General features: G+C 41.6%; 1 pseudogene; it reads right to left on the reverse strand.

Annotated features, from left to right (window-relative positions):
• Positions 1-4,563: 4,563 nt before the first annotated feature.
• On the reverse strand, positions 4,564-5,142 carry LOC119350594 (annotated as a pseudogene).
• Positions 5,143-18,998: the final 13,856 nt, after the last annotated feature.

The raw sequence follows: 18,998 nt of genomic DNA on the forward strand, positions 1-18,998 counted from the left end.
AGGGGGGAACCGTGCCTTAAGGGTGCACTTGTTTCAAATGCGAGGAAATTTACAAACTTAGCCCCCATTGAAAATTCCTACATCACAACAATAATAGTCGGTTGGGTATAGGACAGTAATCTCGCATACACCGAATATTTGCCGCCGGAGATTTCGGCCGAGGAGAGTTTGTTTTGGCGCCCACCGTGTATGAATCCGGGTGAGAGGCGGTTATGTCACATTTGAGTGAAATTACAAACCTGCCCCTACCAAGACCTATTGAAATCGAGCTGACATGTGTTGCGTGTCAGGGAGAGGCGGTAATTTCCATCTCCCATATTTTGGTTTCGGGCGGTTACTGCGAGCTTGGCCGCTTCGTTCAATTTTTTGAGAAAAAGCTTGCACGTTTACCGTGCTAGCTCAATTCCAATACACACACACACACACACACACACACACACACACACACATATATATATATATATATAGAGAGAGAGAGAGAGAAATAAAATGATCTCAAAATCATAAGGTTGAATTCAAAATTTTTAAACCAAATTATGTTCTACTATAATGTATGGATCGGTAATATCTACATTTTAAATAACATAAGGGTGAATTCATATGAGTATGCATGTTTGATAGATCAATTTTGGTTCGAGTATGAATTACATGTATCATCATCTCGAATTCAAATATTTGAATTACTTTATTGTTGACATTTTCTATACACGCAACTAAATATTTGAATCTCCTCTCACGCCCATCTCTCTTGCATGCTCCTTCATGTAGCTATCACTCTCTTTTCTCCATCTCACCCGCATGCTCACTTCATGTTGCTCCTATAGTTTTGCAAACATGGTCTCTCTACATCTCTCTTGAAAAGTGTCACACTCTCCCTATCATTATACATTACACGGTTTTCATTATCTCTCATGTCTCTATCATTCCCTGGTATCACTAGGTACCTAAGATTTCTTTTTCACCACCACACACACACTCTCACTCGTCTTTCACTTTGTCTTTCTCTCCAGGGTTCTCTCACGCACCCCATATCTCTCTAGAAATGACTCCTACCACTAAAATTACTCTCTCTCGCACACACAATGTTTGTTGTAGTCTGCTTTCCGTCTTCATCTCAGTTATAAATCTGACATTATTCATTTGTCTACTTATCAGACAAACTCCCCCTCCCTTTCTCTCTCTCTCACACACATAGACAACTCCTGATTCCACTCCCTCCCGACTACCATCTCTCTCATAGACACACAAAACTCTCACTTCCGCACCCCCCGACTCGTATTTCTCTCACAAACATTAATCGACTAGCATCCAAATAGGTTTATACACCCGCACACTCTTGCTTCACACTATCTCGTACATGTGTCTGTAACGCTCCTTGTATCTATGTAGATTTTTCATCCCTTCTTGAGACACACCCTTTCGATTGTGCACACACACACTATCGCCTCATTTTATGGTGATACCTCTCGCACACACACTCTTTGTGTCTTTGTCACACACGCACTCTGTCCTCCTCCTCTCTCTCTCTCTCTCTCTCACACACACACCAGACACACACATGGATTTTTGCAACAACTAGCAAGATTCCAATGTGTTGCACGGAACATCAATATGCATTTGTATGAGTAGTTTATCTTGTGGGAGATAATGATGAATGAGGGAAGGCTTTATTTGCAAATGTGGAGAGGGGTGTGGGTATCTTTTTGCAAAATTGCCATAGTTTCCTTCCTATTCGTGAGATATTAACCGGACAACCTATATTGCAGGATGGGAGGCACACCATCATCACCAACTTTGTTTTTATAAGAGTAGAGATATACCACTTCTCGAATCTTGAAACCAACCACATTCCTCCCTTATCTCATCAAAACCGCCAAAGGAATATATTTTGAGTGAAACATAATATTTTTTTACTGATATACATATTTCAAAACTAGACTATTTTCTATCAAATCGGTGAATATGTATTAATCTACTTTGATCGTGTAGCAACACATTGGCACATTGCTAGTTATTACTACTATATAATTTTTTGGACACCAGACAAACGGTGGAGTACATATACGAAGAGAAGAGGCGCACGCACGCAGTCCATCTCTCACTGTCTCGCACACATGAGAGTTACGTAAAGGCACCATAAACAAATATACCCTAAAACCCTAGGTGCACGATTGCTGCATGCGTGGGTATCGGTTAGTACATGGTGGAGCGCACCTTTGTCGGAATAGTTAGCTCGCGTGATAATTCGATCCGTAGGAGTTGATGGTCGGAACCATAGGTGAACGACCTGGAGGCGGTGGCTCGCCAGTTGCCACTGATCCACGTTTAAAATATCATTTTTAGTGCGGTAAGAGTTCCGATTTTCAATGGCGTGTTATAAGTACTAGTTTTTAGAATGATTGATATGGAGCAAAAATGGAATTCATAATTACTACCTCCGTACTGGTTTATTAGTCCCATCGTATCTTGGGTCAAAGTTTGTCCACAAAGTTTACTTGTAAAATGTGAATTGAAAATGAGATTTTGTTATACCCAAACAAAATAGGACTAGAGGGAGTGATTGCTCTGACATGGACGCGACCTCTCATAGCGCAGGCATTGAACTGACGTGCCGGCCAAGAGGGCCCCACTCGTTGCAGGCCAGGCTGAACATGCCTCCTCGCCGCATGCAACCGGCTTCAGACTGCCCCGCCTGCCTCCATTGAATCCGCACGTGTGCCGGCAACACGTCCCTCCATGAGCCGGTCGGCATTTTAGAACACAACGCCGGTTGGCTCCTCTCGTCCGCCCGCTATTTAAACGAGCCCAAACACCTGGCAATAACCGCACCACACCGCCACTCCCCATATCTTCCTTGCACCATTTTCAACACACTCTCTATAGCATCCGGTGACCAGGAAGACGAGTTCTCCAGCATAAAAGCTGGCTGGGTGGCCACCAGCGACCCCGAGGTCAGGAGCCGCCGTTGCTCGGGACCCACAAATGCTAGGACCACCGCGTCGCCGGCAGACACCCAGTGTGTTGCCCAGTTTGGCTCAAAACATCGTGGACCCCAGCTGCGGCCGACATTAGAAATATTATACCTGCCTCTAGAAGTTATCCGTATTTAGTCAAAAATGTCCAAAATATAATTAATTATGTATGGTCTTGACTTGTTGTGCTCGCACTGGTAGTAGAAACTAGACATTATCTATGAATGTGTAGATATATGTGAACATGAGTTTGGTGTGGAAGTTGAACTTGGAATGTTGGGCTTGCGTGTGTACTATACCATGTACAATGCTTCATCTGTTATTGTTTGGAAAGTAATTGCTGTTATTACATGACCCTATTTTTTTTTATTTTGTGCCAAATCAGTAGATGCACGGACATCACAACACGCATGCTGACTAGATAAACATTTGAACCTAGCTATAATGAAGGAAAATTTGTCTTGACAACAATTTTAGATAGCAGGAGACGCCTAGCCTGCTCTGCCTCTGCTAGCTTCCTTCTGGATTCTTCCATCTCTTCTTTGGCTTGGGTGAAGAGAACATCTGATTGCTCTTTTCGCTTCTTCAGGAACTCAGCTACATTCTCAAGGGCTGCTGCATGCTTTCTTCCAGCCTTTACTAGAGCAACGAGGACACGAACAATTGACGACTCCACCTAGCTTGTGTGTAATCCAGCATCATCTGGGAATTTGCACCTTCTGTCTAATCCAGCATCATTAGGGAACGAACACCTTGTGTGTAATCCAGCCTCATTTTGGAAACATGATCTCGAGGTTGACCATACTTCCCTCCTCGCAGGAACTGCATCCTGACATGAAGTAACTTCTTTTTTAGATCAATACTCAGAGCAACCCAGATCCATTTAGTAGAAGCCAGATAAACAGGACCAGGGTAAGTGAATTCAAAAGGAGAAATATAAAAACAGACTCCAAGGTGAGAACTCCCACTTCCTACATCGAGCTAAAAAGAAAGCATTAGGAAGATTAAGACTCTTCTTATTACACATCTAAGAACACAAGGCTAAGAGAAACATAAACTACAACATATACACATCGAAGAACATGAGGCTAGATGGAAGTTATTGAGAGGGTGTTACTTACGAAAGCTCGTTTTATAGGTTCGGTGTAGGTCCTCTTTAACTTGCGACGTTCCTTGAAGATGTCCCCAATATCCCGTGTTTGGTCTCCATTGCTCCTTTGCATGTTCGCACTTGTGGTTTTAAAATCTCAACATGGGAAGAAAAATATAGTAATACTCACGCATCTTGTGGGCAATAGTAAAGCACTCATCTGCCATGTTAGAGCATCTCAAACAGAAGCACAACACGCGGTGCTTTAAAAAAGCGTTTACAACGCCGGAATAGCCAGTTCTTGCGGGCCGCGGAGTGCTAGCTCCAGCATCCGCATCAAAAAATTGCGTGCACGCCGCTCCAGCAGACGCGCTATGTTTTTTCTCCTTTCTACTCTGACTCGATACACATTCGACTCCGAGTCGATACTGGCAATGATAGATAGATAGATAGTTCTCAACATAGATATAGCATAGATAGATAGAAAAATAGATAGTTACACTACTCCTCGTCGTCTGACTCTGTGATGTCCTCCTTTGACGTATCAACGTAAGCGGCAAGATACCGATCATCGTCGGAGTCCCAGGGTGACGCTGCTCCTAGCTTGATGTTGAATTGAGCGGCCGCCTTCCACGTACGCTTGTCCTCACGATAGGCGGCTCGCTCTACCCTCCTCTTCTCCCTCTCCACTCTTCTTTGTGTGTAGAACTTGCGCTCGTTGATGATGTCCTGCGGGAGGCATTAGCGACACAGTGCCATGGCTTCCTTGTCCATCTTGGCGATGCCGAGACGGTGCTCCCGCCTCCAGTTGTCGCGACGATCATCGTCGGTGATAAGCCGCAGGGGAGGCGCAAGCTCCTGCGCCCGCTCCTGTGTCGGCACATTGGGGAAGTTCAATGTTCTACGAGGTCACCGCAGGTGCCACGTTGCCACGTCATACACGTGGGTGGCCTCGTGGTTGGTGTCAAAAGTGCCGAGGGAGAGGCGCATCTCGCGGAACCGTATCTCGGCGGAGAAGATGCCAGAGGGGCGTGCGCGGACGCCGCGGTACCCCCAAGTTTCCCGGCAACGTGGCGGCATGGTGGCGCGGCAGCGGTGAGGTGCTAAAGAGCGCGGAGAGAGCGGTGGCGAGGCACAGAGCGAAGGCAAGGCACAAAAGGTGGAAGGGCGTTGGATTTTCTAAAGCGCGCCGGACGCCACATGCCAGAACTAGTGTGCGCCCCACCGCTTTTTCCCGCGCGCGCGATCCTTTCCCGACGTCCCTGCTATCTCTACTCTCTTTTGTACTCTAATATTTATTTTATATTTATATTTATCTCTTATAAAAAATAGAGTTGGTGATGATGGTGTGCCTGCCATCTTGCAATATAGGTCGTCTGATTTATATCCAATAGACAGGAAGGAAACTATGGCAATTTTGCAAAAAGATACCCACACCCCTCTCCACATTTGCAAATAAGGACTTCCCTCATTCATCATTTTCTCCCACAAGATAAACTACTCATGCAAATGCATCTTGATGTTCCATGCAATGCATGGGCATCTTGCTAGTTCTAATTTTTTTCCATCATTTGCCACACTACTGGATGCAGATGAAGAACCTACCCAAGCACAATGCGGTACAGGAGCGATTCACAATTATAAGGTGATATTCTGTTGGACAATGGAGGCTATGGCCAATTACTTTTACGGGAACAATAGCAACGAGGAAATTTGAAGGGTAGGTATGAACAAAATTGGAGCTGCACATGTACTACTAAGAGATTCAATACGCACATTACCAATCAAGGAGGAGTACGATGATCTCGGCGGCCTCTGTGCATCATGGTCGGCAACGGGAGTCAGTTCATTGTCCACGACGGTGGTGCTTCTACGCTTGGCATTGGCTTCCGGGAAGCAGATCCGAGACCATGGAAGACGGTGCCGGGGAAGAGGCTCTGTGTACAACAACGACGGTGGACCGGCTCCAGTGCAGCGTACGACATCATCGATGAGGCCGATGTGCTGCGGTGGAAGAGTGCGCCGATGTAGAAGGGGAGGAGCACGAAGGCTACGGTGCTGTGGAGAAGTCTATTTTACGGTGGGATAGAAAATGGGGAGTATTCAGGTGTACTACTCTGGGTGCCGGGGTGGGGTTGGCTGGGTAGGGTGAACCTGAAGTTACCAAAACATCCCCCTACCAAGTATCATCCGTACACCTATTCTGAAGGGTATGATGCTAACTTTACACTGCTCGAATCAGGGTCGCGGGAGATTTTACCGCCGACCTCAAAATTTTGTGACACTGAACTCCCCGTGTGGCGTGTTGGGTGATTGGGCTAAGCAACTAGTGAGTAGTACTAGTAGTTAGTAGTACTAGTAATTACTACAACTAACTACTAGTACTCCCTCCATTTTTATTAACTCTACATATTAGGTTTGACTGAAGTCAAACTTCCTAAAGTTTGACCAAGTTTATAGAAAAATATAATCATTCACCATAATAAATATGTATGATGTGAAAGTACATTCAATAATGAATCTAATGGTATTTATTTGTTATTGTATATGTTCATATTTTTTGTTATAAACTTTGTCAGAGTTTACAAAACTTGACTTTGACCAATGCTAATATGCGAACTTAAATAAAAATGGAGGGAGGACACATTTGTTTTCTTAGTTTGTAGTGAATTAATCATTTGTTGTAATCATGAAATAAATATATTAGGCTACTGACTTCGAATGTAATGGTCTATACAATTCAATAGTTAGAATCATTGTTGAATTCCAAGATGTATATGAGGTCTATAGTGCTTCACAATATGCTCAAACTCACATAATCTCAGTCAAATGAAAATCTAAATGCATTTCGTAGTTGTTAGTTTGTAGGATGCAACAAAATAAAACCATAATTCTACATCATCCATTATAAAAGCAACATTTTGAACACATCCCAATGTGTGAATGAAACGTGTAGAGAGAGCTTGCAAAGATGGAGCAGATAGGGCGGGAAAGATTGAATGTATGTGGGCGAGAGAGTAGGAGACAAACCTAACGAGCGAGAGAGAGAGATAGAGAGAGGAAGAAGTTAGGTCTGTTTGAAAGATGGAGACATGTAATACGTGTGAGATGCGTGTGCATCCGTATTTTGTACACGTGGAAGGACAAGAGACAACAGGTTTGATGAGAGAGCTGGAAAAACATGGACGAGAGGGGAAGGATCTCGTGGGTTGAGGGATTGACAATTTTGTGCAGGAGAGAGAGAGGGATTGGTAATTTTGTGCAGGAGAGAGAGGGGGAGGGGGAGGAGTTAGTCAACCGTCGTCACATCATCCTGCTTCCAAATGGCCCCGCATTCTCTAGTGCAGTGTGGTCGCCGTCTTCGATCTCCTCAATGCCCTCTTTGAAGATTGAGGTGGCATGCATGTTGGGGTGCAGAGAAGCACAAGCGAGAGTGGTCGCCATATAACCTTGGATGGGGACGAATTGTGTGCTCGGGGGAGGGGGAGTGTGTGTGAAGTGTGTGTGTGTGTGTGTGTGTGTGTGTGTGTGTGGGAAAGTGAGAGAAATTAAATCGATGGAGAGAAATGTGTGTGTATGTGACGGAAAGCTACATGCTAAATAGGGTTTTCACGAAGAGATTGCACGTGCGAGATAGAGAGCGGTGTGCGGGCCTTGAGGTGGGCAGGGGTCGGGTGAGGTTATCAAAATGTGTGCGTTGATGCATGTGTTACATGCGATCGTGCGAGGGATGGATGAATCAAGAGAGATGGTTCTTTTGTTACCGATGCTCCTCTCTCTCTCTCTCTCTGTCTCGCACACACAAGTACAAATAGAAGACCGTTCTCTCATGTATACACAATGCATCGACATCTCTCTATGTCTCACTTATGCATGCTCATTTGCACATTCACACCTCTCTATGTCTCTATCACACGCACACCGTCTCCACATTGCCCTTCTGCCACAACACTCATATGGAAACATACACACGTTCTCTCTCAGTCACACACACAAATCAATATTAAAAAAAACTAGGGCGCACCTAAAACGTCCAAATCCAAATAAACACGAACTGAAGCTAATTTCAATTATATGGAAATATTGTAGCGTCAAGAACTTTTGCAGGAAAAAAAAGTTGAGTAATATTCGTGGATTGTTTTCACACACACAAAAAGGTTCGGTGGATGTCTTTCGAGCGCGACACGGTGACGCACCGTTTGATCGACTGCGCGGCCGTGGTGCACGCGCTTGCACAAGATTCCGTATCATTTCTACGGTAACTAATATAAGTGCTGCCTCAGATTAATGTTTACGTGTACTAGTACGGTGTTCTTTTAAGTTTGACCAACCCTATATAAAACTAAACTAAGCTCCCATACGCGCACTCATCAATATGCCGCCGCCGCTGTTGCGCATGCAGGCTCCCGCCTGTTCCGACCAACCATCTCTCGCCCATCACCGCCATGTCGCCGCCATCCGTTTGCCATGAAGCCGAAGGCTCGCCCACTCACGTCGTCTACAGTCCCTCCTCGCAATTCCACCACACTGCCAAGCACACGAGAAGATAGTGGAGCCGCGTTGATGCATGCAGTGTACGAAGAGGAGGACGAGCGCCTGCTCCAGCACGCCGACTGATAACCCACAAGTATAGGGGATTAGAAAAGTTTTCGAGGGTAGAGTATTCAACCCAAATTTATTGATTTGACACAAGGGGAGCCAAAGAATATTCTCAAGTATTAGCAGCTGAGTTGTCAATTCAACCACACCTAAAAGACTTAATATCTGCAGCAAAGTATTTATTAGCAAAGTGGTATGGAAGTAACAGTAACAGTGGCAAAAGTAACAGTAGCAGTTTTGTAGCAATCGTAACAGTGGTAAAGGAAAAGTAACTAAGCAAGGATCAATATGAAACAAGCTCGTAGGCAATGGACCAATGATGGATAATTATGTCGGATGCAATTCATCATGCAACAGTTATAACATAGGGTGACACAGAACTAGCTCCAGTTCATCAATGTAATGTAGGCATGTATTCCGAATATAGTCATACGTGCTTATGGAAAAGAACATGCATGACATCTTTGTCCTACCCTCCTGTGGCAGCGGGGTCCTATTGGAAACTAAGGGATATTAAGGCCTCCTTTTAATAGAGTACCGGACCAACACATTAGCACTTAGTTAATACATGAACTCCTCATCACCGAGAAGTGTCTTGACTATTGTTACTCCGGGGTTTGCCGGATCATAACACGTTGTAGGTGACTATAACTTACAAGATAGGATCAAGAACTCACATATATTCATGAAAACATAATAGGTTCAGATCTGAAATCATGGCACTCGGGCCCTAGTGAAAAGCATTAAGCATGGCAAAGTCATAGCAACATCAATCTTAGAACATAATGGATACTAGGCATCAAACCCTAACAAAACTAACTCAATTACATGGTAAAATCTCATCCAACCCATCACCGTCCAGCAAGCCTACGATGGTATTACTCACGCACGGCGATGAGCATCATGAAATTGGTGATGGAGGATGGTTGATGATGATGATGGTAACGGATTCCCCTCTCCAGAGCCCCGAACGGACTCTAGATCAGCCCTCCCGAGGAAGAACAGGGCTTGGCGGCGGCTCCGTATTATAAAACGCGATGAATACTTCTCTCTGATATTTTTCTCCCCGAACATGAATATATAGAGTTCAAGTTGAGGTTTGTGGAGGTCCAGGGGGCCCATGAGGCAGGGGGCACGCCCTAGGGGGGCCCTCCACCCTCATGGACAGGGTGTGGGCCCCCTTCTGTTGATTCTTTCGCCAATATTTTTTATTAATTCCAAAATATGACTCCGTGGAGTTTCAGGTCATTCCGAGAACTTTTATTTCTGCACAAAAATAACACCATGTCAATTCTACTGAAAACAGCGTCAGTCCGGGTGAGTTCCATTCAAATCATGCAAGTTAGAGTCCAAAACAAGGGCAAAAGTGTTTGGAAAAGTAGATACATTGGAGACGTATCAACTCCCCCAAGCTTAAACATTTGCTTGTCCTCAAGCAATTCAGTTGGCAAACTGAAAGTCATAAAGAAAAACTTTGACAAACTCTGTTTGATCTTGTTGTTGCAAATATGTAAAGCCAGCATTCAAGTTTTCAGCAAAGATTATGAACTAACCATATTCACAATAACATTTAGGTCTCACATTTACTCATATCAATGGCATAATCAACTAGCGAGCAATAATAACAAATCTCAGATGACAACACTTTCTCAAAACAATCATGATGATGGCATCTCGCTAGCCTTTTCTGAGACTTCTAAATATAAATGCAGAGCACCCCTGAAGATCAAGGACTGACTAGACATTGTAATTCATGGCAAAAGAGATTTAGTCACAGTCATACTCAATGTAAATTAATAACAATGCATACAAATGACACCGGTGCTCTTCAACTAGTGCTTTTTAATAAGAGGATGATGACTCAACATAAAAGTAAATAGATAGACCCTTTGCAGAGGGAAGGAGGGATTTGTAGAGGTGCTACAACTCAAGTTTTGAAATAGAGATAAATAATATTTTGAGCGGCATACTTTCATTGTCAACATACAACCAAGAGATCTCGATATCTTCCATGCTACATACATTATAGGCGGTTCCCAAACAGAAAGGTAAAGTTTATACTCCCCCACCACCAACGAGCACATTCCATGGCTGGTCCAAAACAATGGGTACCGTCCAACTAACAACAATCCTGGGGGAGTTTTGTTCACAATTATTTTGATTGGATTTGAGCATGGGACTGGGCATCCCGGTTACCGGCCATTTTCTCGTGAATGATGAGCGGAGTCCACTCATCCTGAGAATAACCCACCTAGCATGGAAGATATAGACAATCCTACTTGATACATGAGCTATTCGAGCATACAAAATATAATTTCATTTGAAAGTTTAGAGTTTGGCACATACAAATTTACTTGGAATGGCAGGTAAATACCGCATATAGGAAGGTATGGTGGACTCAATTGGAATAACTTTGGGGTTTATGGAAGTGGATGCACAAGAAGTATTCCCACTTAGTACAAGTGAAGGCTAGAAAGAGACTGCGAAGCAACCAACTAGAGAGCGACACAATCATGAACATGCATTAGGATTAAATAATAATGAGTGCAAGCATGAGTAGGATATAAATCACCATGAACATAAATATCATGGAGGCTATGTTGATTTTGTTTCAACTACATGCGTGAACATGTGCCAAGTTAAGCCACTCGAATCATTCAAAGGAGGATACCACCCTATCATACCACATCACAGCCATTTTAATAGCATGTTGGCACCGCAAGATAAACCATTATAGACTCCTAGCTAATTAAGCATGGCATGAATAACTATAATCTCTAATTGTCATTGCAAACATGTTTCATTCATAATGGGCTGAATCAGGAACGATGAACAAATAATATTTACAAAAACATGATAGGTTGGGTTCATACCAGCTTTTCTCATCTCAATCATTTCATCATATATGATCATTATTTCCTTTCACTTGCATGGCCGAACGATGTGGATAATAATAATAGTGCACGTGCATTGGACTAAGCTGGAATCTGCAAACATTTAATTCAAAGGAGAAGACAAGGTAATATGGGCTCTTGGTTAGATCAACAATCATGCATATGAGATCCACTCAGTATTTTCATTGCGGTCTTCTCCTCTCGACCCTGAAAGAAAAGAAAATGATTTCAAAGAACGAGAAAAACAATTTACACGGAAAGCTCCCAACAAGCAAAAGAAGAACGAGAAATATTTTTGGGTTTTCTTTGAATATTAATACTACAAGCATGGAAAGTAAACTAGCTAAAAGCTACAACTAATTTTGTTGGTTTTTTTTCTCAAGGTTTTTCAAACACACAAGAAGAAAGCAAGAAAAGAAAGTAAACTAGCATGGATAGTACAATAAAAAAGTATGAACACCAACAACTAGAATGGGTGTGTGAACATGAATGTAATGTCGGTGAGAAATACGTACTCCCCCAAGCTTAGGCTTTTGTCCTAAGTTGGTCTATGGCCACGGCTAGGCTGGTGGATATCCAAAGTTGTAGTTGGGGTTGTACTAAGATGTAGCAGCTACTGCATGAAGAGATGCAGCCTGGAGGCGAGCAGGCGAGCAGCCTCCATCTTCCTCTCATATTCATTTGCCTCCTATTTGGTTATAAAATATCTCCCATTTGTCTGGATGTTAAAGAAAGTAGGAGTAGGAAGAGTAATATGGACAGCACATCGTCTGTCAAAGATTAGTCGGTACTAAAGGGACTTTTCGTTCCTCTCAAGAAACTGATGGCAAATCATAGCATTATAATCTAGAAAAGCAGGTGGCAACTCAATATCATTTTCATTTATGGATACACCAAGATAATCAGCTAAACAAGTTGCATAAATTCCACCACATAAATCTCCATCTTTAGCATTAAGATGTAACCTCTGTGCAACATTGGCCCTCAAGTTATATCGTTTATCACCGAACACCGCACTCTTGAGGACACTAAGATCTGGAACACAAATGTGGCAAAGCTCATCCTTACTGTTAATGCATCTACCTATAAAGAGAGCAAATCAATGTATGGATGGAAAATGAATGCTCCCTATGGTAGCTTGTGTTATATCTCTAGTTTCTCCCACAGTGGTATTAGCAAGAAAATCATTATATTCAGATTTGCGAGGTTCACTAAAGATGCCCCACTATGGGATTTTGCAAGTAGTGTTAAAATCTTGAAGGTCCATTATATATGATTTATCATAGAGGTAAAATATAACAATGTGAGTGTTGCGCTTAGATGAAAAGTTAAACCTCCGCACAAAGGAATCAGTGAGGTGATAGTATTGGCGGCACTTATCTGATACAAAGTCCTCAAGATCAGCATTACGCACATACTTATCAAATTCATCCTTGAAGCCAGCTTGGTTCATAAATTCATCTACGGCCATTCGCAAGGCCGCACTTGAGCTTCTCTTTGTGGTTCAGGGTCCGGCTCATGTATCGCGAGCCTCGGTGCTTGCTTCCTTGAAGAACCACCTTGGCACATTTTCCTAAACATTTTCCTTCCTCTGAAAAATTTCTGAAATTTTTAGTGACTCAAAATAAAAGTGAACCCAACTCAACAAGATTGATAGCAACTAGTCCCACAAGTGCCTAGAGACTATATCATGCACTAAAACTACTTTGGACCATATAAATTTGACATGCAAGCTCAAGAACAGGGTCGCCTCAGCAGCAAAAATTTGCGATAAATAAAGCACTAGAACAAAAACTAATTGGACCATTGGAGGAGTCACATACCGAAGAACAATCCCCCAAAGCAGTTTTGTCAATGGAGCTTTGAGCAAGGAGATCAAAAACAGCAGCAAAACAAGCAAGAACATGAGTTTGAGCTACGAGATGATTTTTTCTGGAGGAATACGAAGTGTGTGGGTGCTGGAATAAGTAGAGAGGGGCCACGTGGGGCCGACGAGGCAGGGGGCACGCCCAGAGGGATAGGGCGCTCCCTCCACACTCGTGACCAAATGGTGGGTCCCCCTGGTGTGTTCTAAGTGCCAGAAATTCTCAAATATTCTACAAAAAATCATACTCAATTTTCAGGGCATTTGGAGAAGTTTTATTTTGGGGTATTTTTTATTGCACGGATAATTCAGAAAACAGACACAAAATACTATTTTTTGCTTTACTAAATCTAAATCCAGAAAGTAAACGGAGGGTACAGAGAGTTGTGCTTTGTAACTTCGTCCATCTCATGCTCATCGAAAGGAATCCACTAACAAGGTTGATCAAGTCTTATTAACAAACTTCTTCTGAATAACATGAAACCAGAGAATATTTGAAGAACACTATGTTAGCTGAACGGGGATATGCACACCCCAACAATAAGAATATCATATTTCTTTTTGACAGTAGGGAGATGGAATTCAAAACCTCCAATAGTAATACTTGAAAAATTTCCAATAGAATTGATACTATGAACTTGAGGTTGTTTGTTCCGAAAGTGTACCATATGCTCATTACCATTAACATGAAGAGTGACATTGTCTTTGTTGCAATCAATAACAACACATGCAATATTTAGAAAAGGTCTACCAAGGATGATCGACATACTGTCATCCTCGGGAATATCAAGAATAACAAAGTCCGTTAAAATAGTAACATTTGCAACCACAACAGGCACATCCTCACAAATACCGATGGGTATATCAGTTGATTTATCGGTCATTTGCAAAGAGATTTCAGTAGGTGTCAACTTATTCAAATCAAGTCTACGATACAAAGAGAAAGGCATAACACTAACACCGGCTCCAAGATCACATAAAGTAGTTTTAACATAGTTTCTTTTAATGGAGAATGGTATAGTTGGTACTCTTGGATCTCCAAGTTTCTTTGGTATTCCACCCTTAAAAGTTTAATTAACAAGCATGGTGGAAATTTTAGCTTCTAGTATCTTTCTTTTATTTGTAACTATATATTTCATATACTTAGCATAATGATTCATTTTAAGCATATCAGTCAAACGCATACGCAAAAAGATAGGTCTAATCATTTCAGCAAAGCGCTCAAAATCCTCATCATCCTTTATCTTGGACTGCTTAGGAGGAAAAGGCATGGATTTATGAACCCATGGTTCTCTTTCTTTACCATGCTTCCTAGCAATGAAGTCTCTCTTATCGTAATGTTGATTCTTTGATTGTGGGTTATCAAGATCAACATTGGGTTCCATCTCTACATCATTGTTATTACTAGGTTGAGCATCAACATGAACATCATCATTAACATTATCACTAGGTTCATGTTCATTACCAAATTGTGTTTCAGCATCAGAAATAGAAATATCATTGGGATTCTCAGGTGTGTTAACAACAGGTTCAATAGAAGCATGCATAGTCCTAGCCTTTTCTTTTTCTTTTTATTAGAAGGACTAGGTGCATCAATATTAGTTCCCCGAGAATCTTGCTCAACTCTCTTAGGATGGCCCTCAGGATACAAAGGTTCCTGGGTCATTTTACCACCTCTAGTCATAACTCTAACAACATTATCCTTATTCATATTATTTAATTCATTAAGCTAATCATCTTGTGCCTTAAGTACTTGTTCTACTTGAGTGGTAACCATGGAAGCATGTTTACTAATAAGCTTAAGGTCACCTTTAACTCTAGACATATAATCACTCAAGTGTTCAACCATATAAGCATTATGTCAATTGTCTACCAAAATAAGCATTGAAGTCTTCTTACTTAACAATGAAATTATCAAACTCATCTAGGCATTGACTAGCAAACTTAGTTGACGGGATTTCACACTTATCAAATCTATATAGAGAATTTACCTTTACTACCCGTGTCGGATTATCAAGACCATGTATTTATTCAATAGGCGGTAAATTCTTAACATCTTCAACTTTAATACCTTTTCTTTCATAGATTTCTTTGCCTCTTGCATATCTTCAGGACTGAGAAATAGAATACCCCTTTTCTTTAGAGTTGGCTTAGGGGTTGGTTCAGGAAGTGTCCGATCATTATCATTGCTCAATATATTATTCAATAGCAATTCAGCTTGCTCAACAGTTCTTTCCCTGAAAACACAAACAACACAACTATCCAGGTGGTCTCTAGAAGCATCGGGTAGTCAATTATAAAAGATATCAAGTATTTCATTTTTCTTGAGAGGGTGATCAGGAAACACATTAAGTAATCGGAGAAGCCTCCCCCAAGCTTGTGGGAGACCCTCTTTTTCAATTTGCGCAAAATTAAATATTTCCCTTAAGGCAGCTTGTTTCTTATGAGCGGGATTGTTTTTGCAAAGAAGTAATAAATCATATCCTAGGGACTACACACACAACCAGGAGCAAGAGAATTAAACCATATTTTAGCATCACCCTTTAACGAGAAAGGAAACAATTGAAGGATATAATAATAGCGAATTTTTTCCTCGTAAGTTAATAGGCTGTGTATATCATTCAATTTAGTAAGATGTGCCACAACAGTTTCAGATTCACAGCCATGGAAAGGATCAAATTCAACCAAAGTGATTAACTCCGGATCTTATAGAGAATTCGTAATCCTTATAAGTAACAGAGATAGGTGAAGTAGCAAAAGTGGGGTCATATTTCATTCTAGCATTCAAAGACTTTTCTTTCAACTTAGCTAACAGTTTCTTAAGATCATACCTGTCATTGCAAGCAAGAAAGTCTCTAGCAGTTTCTTCATCCATAACATAACTCTCAGGTACAACAGGCAATTCATATCTAGGGGGAGAATCTTCATCATCACTTTCATTAATATCATCAGTCTCAATAATTTCATTCTCTCTAACCCTAGCAAGCTGTTCATCCAGAAATTCACCTAATGGCACATTATTATCAAGCAGAGAAGTGGTATCATCATAAGCATCATGCATAGCAGAACTGGCATCATCAATAACATGCGACATATCGGAATCAATAACAGGTATATGTGTCGCAAGTTTACTCAAAACAAAAGGTGAATCAAGTGCGGAGCTAGATGGCAGTTCTTTACCTCCCCTCGTAGTTGAGGGAAAAATCTTGGTTCTTTGATCTTTCAAATTCCTCATTGTGATCAACAGATATAAATCCCAAGTGAATCAAAGAATAGAGCTATGCTCTCGGCAACGGCGCCAGAAAAAGGTCTTGATAACCCACAAGTATAGGGGATCGCAACAGTTTTTGATGGTAGAGTATTTAACCCAGATTTATTGATTCGACACAAGGGGAGCCAAATAATATTCTCAAGTATTAGCAGCTGAGTTGTCAATTCAACCACACCTGAAAGACTTTATATCTATAGCAAAGTCTTTAGTAGCAAAGTGGTATGGAAGTAACGGTAATAGTGGCAAAAGTAACAGTAGCAGTTTTGTAGCAATCGTAACAGTGGTAACGGAAAAGTAACTAACCAAGGATCAATATGAAATGAGCTCATAGGCAATGGATCAATGATGGATAATTTTTTAGATGCAATTAATCATGCAACAATTATAACATAGGGTGACATAGAACTAGCTCCAGTTCATTAATGTAATGTAGGCATGTATTACGAATATAGTCATACGTGCTTATGGAAAATAACTTGCATGACATCCACTAGTAGAAAAAGGGCCTATTGTCCCGGTTGGTAAGGGCCTTTAGTCCCGGTTGGTGAACCGGGACTAAAGGGTCGGTACTAATGCCTCCCCCCTTTAGTCCCGGTTCAATCCAGAACCGGGACTAAAGGCCGCGGCCACGTGGAGCCTTTAACAATCCACCTTTAGTCCCGGTTTGTAACACCAACCGGGACTAATGGAAATTTTATGATTTTATTTTGAATTTTTTTTTGAAATTTTTTATTTTCAAATTTCTGAATTATTTTAACCCCTCATTAGTGAATCTCTAATCAGCACCCCTCATCACTGCTCAATTTATCCTCTTCTCTAATCACCCTCATCATTCCAAATCACCTAACTTCCCGAACGGTCACCCATCCTCCCACTCACCCAGCCTGAGCACGCTTAACTTCCAGGTTCTATTCTCCCTCGTTTCCAAGTCTGCACTTGTTGTTTTCCTGACAATAGTAAGATGTTAATCCTATTAACCCTCAGGAATTTTGCTTGAGCATGAATTGACACATTTCACTGTTTGAGTTTCAAACTATTGTTTTCAAAAACAATAATTATTTAGAAAACAATAGTTATTTTGAATAATTAGTTTGACCAGGGTTTGACCATAGTTTGACCACAGTTTGACCAGATTTGACCAAAATTCAAAATAACTAAACAAATTAGTTATTAACACTAATATTCTAGAATAATTAGTTTGACCATGGTTTGACCATGGTTTGACCACAGTTTGTCATTTTTTCGATTTTTTCCACTCTAGATATTAAAAGCCCCGTAACTTTTTTTCTGTTAGGTTTTTGAGGATTTTGAAAATGTTTAACGGGGTTCCCCCATTTAAATTTGGATGTAACTTTTCGAGTAGATGATTTTTCATATAAAAAACTTTTTCATCCTAGTTAGTATGCAAAAGTTATGCCCATATTTACAAATTCCAGAGAGATTTTGCAAATAAAGTCGAAATTCACATTTGCAAATTTCCCCAACAACTAGACCACATATCACATGGGAAACTTATTTTCTTTTATTTTTTTGACATTTCCATCATTTTCTTTTATTTTTTTTAAAATTGAAAAGGCGATCCACGGGGGGTGGGGGGGGGGTAGAGTTTGAAAATGGGACCTTTAGTACCGGTTCGTGGCACGAACCGGGACTAAAGGTCTCAACCCCATTAGTCCCGGTTCGTGCCTCAAACCGGGACTAAAGGTCTACTCTTTAGTCCTGGTTTGAGGCATGAATCGGGACTAATGGGCATCGCACCCTTTAGTCCCGGTTTGAGGCACAAACCGGGACTAAAGGGCACAGGTGAACCGGGACTAATGCCTTAGCCGCACGAACGGGGATAAATGCTCGCATTAGTCCCGGTTCTGGATTGAACCGGGACTAATGGGCTAAACAGGCCTGGACGAAAGCCCTGTTTTCTACTAGTGATCTTTTGTCCTACCCTGCCATGACAGCGAGGTCCTATTGGAAACTAAGGGATATTAAGGCCTCCTTTTAATAGAGTACCGGACCAAGGCATTAGCACTTAGTGAATACATGAACTCCTCAAACTACAGTCATCACCGGGAAGTGTCCCGAATATTGTCACTCCGGGGTTTGCCGGATCATCACACGTAGTAGGTGACTATAACCTGCAAGATAGGATCAGGAACTCACATATATTCATGAAAATATTATAGGTTCAGATATGAAATCATGACACTCGGGCCCTAGTGACAAGCATTAAGCATGGCAAAGTCATAGCAACATCAATCTTAAAACATAATGGATACTAGGGATCAAACCCTAAAAAAACTAACTCGATTAC

This window comes from Triticum dicoccoides, chromosome 1B (assembly GCF_002162155.2).
Source record: "Triticum dicoccoides isolate Atlit2015 ecotype Zavitan chromosome 1B, WEW_v2.0, whole genome shotgun sequence".
Lineage (NCBI taxonomy): Eukaryota > Viridiplantae > Streptophyta > Magnoliopsida > Poales > Poaceae > Triticum > Triticum dicoccoides.